Source organism: Schistocerca piceifrons, chromosome 5 (genome assembly GCF_021461385.2).
Source record: "Schistocerca piceifrons isolate TAMUIC-IGC-003096 chromosome 5, iqSchPice1.1, whole genome shotgun sequence".
NCBI lineage: Eukaryota > Metazoa > Arthropoda > Insecta > Orthoptera > Acrididae > Schistocerca > Schistocerca piceifrons.
Genome location: NC_060142.1, coordinates 491278320 through 491283400, shown reverse-complemented (window position 1 = coordinate 491283400; position 5081 = coordinate 491278320).

Below are 5081 nucleotides of genomic sequence, written 5' to 3'. Positions count from 1 at the left end.
ATACCACAATTGGTAAGTTCAAGACGACAACCTGCAAAGCAGCAGAAGAAAGTCCAATAGTAGGAGTTAATCAAGTAATACTTGGTTTAATAAACATTTCTATTAGGCACGGAATACAGCAGCATAAGATGGAGTCGAATAGTAACAAGCAAGACGAAAACATTATAAGGTCAGACCCAGAGTTAGGGACCATAGATACTGTTGTAGGGTTGGAAAATCTTATAGATGAATCCACACCCACAAGACAGGAGGAACGGGAAGTGAAACCAAAGGTAGTGAAAAGTGAACCCAATGTATCTGTGGATACAAGTCACAAGGGAGAGGATAAGGAATTAAAAATTTTGTTAAATAGGATGATGGCGCAAATTCGAGAAGGGAATGCTAGTTTGAAAGCAGAAATGGCTAGTCATATATCCCAATTGGAGGAAAACCTATCTGGTAAAATAAAAGCCAATTTAGATATTTTGAATACGCATGCCAACGTATCACAGAGGTAAACAAATCAGTAAATAGCATTAGGGCTGAAATAACAAATGTTCAGAGAAAAGTCACAGAAATAGATAAAAGATTTGATACCGAAATTCAGAGAGTAGAGAAATCAGTGGAACCTTTGGTTAGTGAAAAATTAGAACCGATAATTGAAAGTAAATTACAGGTGATAGTACCAGTTGTAAAGAAAGAGATTGTTAAAGAAACGGCAGCTGATATTGAAACACTGTGCAATACCATGTTGAGTTTTGATGCATGTGTGCAGGAGCAGGAAAATACACTGCGTAATGAGATAAAATTGTTAAGTCAGCAAGTTCAGAATCAGACGTTTCTTAACTGTAGTGGTATCCCATTGGTAATGCAAAAATCGGAAATACTGAGTAGGGAGGAAAAATACGATCCTTAAAAGAAACAAGGTGGATGGCATCCAATGGATTTTATAAAAAATTGTGAACATGTCTTACCAACAGACATGTCGGATAAAGAAAAAATTATTTCACTTTTACTCCACTCCTACCCTCGCCATTGCACCACATTAACTAGGTGCTACATGGACCTTGCTAAATTCACTTGCGTATACATTTTTGACCGTTATTCGCCAGTATTTACCTAATGATTAGTACACTCCTAACCGGACTATTTCCCAAAGAGCTGTGATGATTGAACGGGTTCGATTCAGTGCCCTACAGTTCACACGGTAACACTGCCTACCTGACCCACTTAACTTGGTATCAAATCACCACTGCTAGCAGCAATAGATAATCCTATCAGCACGATGAGAGCAGCAGACTTACCGTCGAATCCTCCTGAAAATACTTATAACTACGGTCGCCAGCTCTGAAGGAGGAAAAGAATGAATCAATTTTTTGGCTCGTTTCAAAGTGAAACGGCTTGAGTTGAATTTAAACTTAATTCTGAATATTACTATTTCTGATCATTCTAGGTGATTCTACAAAGCAAATACTCTCTCAATTTCTGTGAGTTGGCTTGGTAATTACCACCAAGACAACTTATGCAACTTAGGTTAACAAAATTCTACCCTTCAACTTATTTAATGATTTTGGATATTACTCTTTGGACAATTGATGTAGAATTAATTACTGTCAGCCCACCATCATTTCAGTTCCGTTACAGGTTGTATACATGGAAGAACCCTGGAGATACTAAAAGGTATCAGATAGATTATATAATGGTAAGACAGAGATTTAGGAACCAGGTTTTAAAATGTAAGACATTTCCAGGGGCACATGTGGACTCTGACCACAATCTATTGGTTATGACCTGTAGATTAAAACTGAAGAAAGTGCATCAAGGTGGGGATTTAAGGAGATGGGACCTGGATAAACTGAAAGAACCGGAGGTTGTACAGAGTTTCAGGGAGAGCATAAGGGAACAATTGGCAGGAATGGGGGAAAGAAATGCAGTAGAAGAAGAATGGGTAGCTTTGAGGGATGAAGTAGCGAAGGCAGCAGAGGATAAAGTAGGTAAAAAGACGAGGGCTAGTAGAAATCCTTGGGTAACAGAAAAAATATTGAATTTAATTGATGAAAGGAGAAAATATAAAAATGCAGTAAATGAAGCAGGCAAACAGGAATACAAACGTCTCAAAAATGAGATCGACAGGAAGTGCAAAATGGCTAAGTAGGGATGGCTAGAGGACAAATGTAAGGATGTAGAGGCCTTTCTCACTAGGGGTAAGATAGATACTGCCTACAGGAAAATTAAAGAGACCTTTGGAGATAAGAGAACGACTTGTATGAATATCAAGAGCTCAGACGGAAACCCTGTTCTAAGCAAAGAAGGGAAAGCAGAGAGGTGGAAGGAGTATATAGAGGATCTATACAAGGGCGATGTACTTGAGGACAATATTATGGAAATGGAAGAGGATGTAGATGAAGATGAAATGGGAGATATGATACTGCATGAAGAGTTTGACAGAGCACTGAAAGACCTGAGTTGAAACAAGGCCCCCGGAGTAGACAACATTCCATTGGAACTACTGACCGCCTTGGGAGAGCCAGTCCTGACAAAACTCTACCATCTGGTGAGCAAGATGTATGAAACAGGCGAAATACCCTCAGACTTCAAGAAGAATATAATATTTCCAATCCCAAAGAAAGCAAGTGTTGACAGATGTGAAAATTACCGAACTATCAGTTTAATAAGTCACAGCTGCAAAATACTAAGACAAATTCTTTACAGACGAATGGAAAAACTAGTAGAAGCCAACCTCGGGGAAGATCAGTTTGGATTCCGTAGAAACACTGGGACACGTGAGGCAATACTGACCTTACGACTTATCTTAGAAGAAAGATTAAGGAAAGGCAAACCTACGTTTCTAGCATTTGTAGACTTAGAGAAAGCTTTTGACAAAGTTGACTGGAATACTCTCTTTCAAATTCTAAAGGTGGCAGGGGTAAAATACAGGGAGCGAAAGGCTATTTACAATTTGTACAGAAACCAGATGGCAGTTATAAGAATCGAGGGACATGAAAGGGAAGCAGTGGTTGGGAAGGGAGTAAGACAGGGTTGTAGCCTCTCCCCGATGTTGTTCAATCTGTATATTGAGCAAGTAGTGAAGGAAACAAAAGAAAAATTCGGAGTAGGTATTAAAATTCATGGAGAAGAAGTAAAAACTTTGAGGTTCGCCGATGACATTGTAATTCTGTCGGAGACAGCAAAGGATGGAAGAGCAGTTGAATGGAAATGACAGTGTCTTGAAAGGAGGATATAAGATGAACATCAACAAAAGCAAAACAAGGATAATGGAATGTAGTCTAATTAAGTCGTGTGATGCTGAGGGAATTAGATTAGGAAATGAGACACTTATAGTAGTAAAGGAGTTTTGCTATGTGGGGATCAAAATAACTGATGATGGTCGAAGTAGAGAAGATATAAAATGTAGACTGGCAATGGCAAGGAAAGCGTTTCTGAGGAAGAGAAATTTGTTAACATCGAGTATAGATTTAAGTGTCAGGAAGTCATTTCTGAAAGAATTTGTATGGAGTGTAGCCATGTATGGAAGTGAAACATGGACGATAAATAGTTTGGACTAGAAGAGAATAGAAGCTTTCGAAATGTGGTGCTACAGAAGAATGCTGAAGATTAGATGGGTAGATCACATAACTAATGAGGAAGTATTGAATAGGATTGGAGAGAAGAGAAGTTTGTGGCACAACTTGACCAGAAGAAGGGATCAGTTGGTAGGACATGTTCTGAGGCATCAAGGGATCACCAATTTAGTATGGGAGGGCAGCGTGGAGGGTAAAAATCGTAGAGGGAGACCAAGAGATGAATACACTAAGCAGATTCAGAAGGATGTAGGTTGCAGTAGGTACTGGGAGATGAAAAAGCTTGCACAGGATAGAGTAGCATGGAGAGCTGCATCAAACCAGTCTTAGGACTGAAGACCACAACAACAACAACAACAACAACAACAACATGTCATTTCTGGAAAACCCGAATCTACTCTGTAGGAATCAACATGGATTCCGGAAACAGCGATCGTGTGAGACCCAACTCGCTTTATTTGTTCATGAGACCCAGAAAATATTAGATACAGGCTCCCAGGTAGATGTCATTTTCCTTGACTTCCGGAAGGCGTTCTATACAGTTCCGCACTGTCGCCTGATAAATAAAGTAAGAGCCTACGGAATCAGACCAGCTGTGTGGCTGGATTGAAGAGTTTTTAGCAAACAGAACACAGCATGTTGTTCTCAATGGAGAGACGTCTACAGACGTTAAAGTAACCTCTGGCGTGCCACAGGGGAGTGTTATGGGACCATTCCTTTTCACAATATATATAAATGACCTAGTAGATAGTGTCGGAAGTTCCATGCGGCTTTTTGCGGCTGATGCTGTAGTATACAGAGAAGTTGCAGCATTAGAAAATTGCAGCGAAATGCAGGAAGATCTGCAACGGATAGGCACTTGGTGCAGGGAGTGGCAACTGGCCCTTAAAGTAGACACATGTAATGTATTGCGAATACATAGAAAGAAGGATCCTTTATTGTATGATTATATGATAGCGGAACAAACATTGGTAGCAGTTACTTCTGTAAAATACCTGAGAGAATGCGTGCGGAACGATTTGAAGTGGAATGATCATATAAAATTAATTGTTGGTAAGGTGGGTGCCAGGTTGAGATTCATTGGGAGAGCCCTTCGAAAATGTAGTCCATCAACAAAGGAGGTGGCTTACAAAACATTCGTTCGACCTATACTTGAGTATTGCTCATCAGTGTGGGATCCGTACTAGTTTGGGTTGACAGAGGAGATAGAGAAGATCCAAAGAAGAGCGACACGTTTCGTCACAGGGTTATTTGGCAAGCGTGATAGCGTTACGGAGATGTGTAGCAAACTCAAGTGGCAGACTCTGCAAGAGAGGCGCTCTGCATCGCGGTGTACCTTGCTGTCCAGGTTTGGAGAGGGTGCGTTTCTGGATGAGGTATCGAATATATTGCTTCCCCCTACTTATACGTCCCGAGGAGATCAAGAATGTAAAATCAGAAAGATTCGAGCGCGCACGGAGGCTTTCCGGCCGTCGTTCTTCCCGCGAACCATACGCGAATGGAACAGGAAAGGGAGGTAAT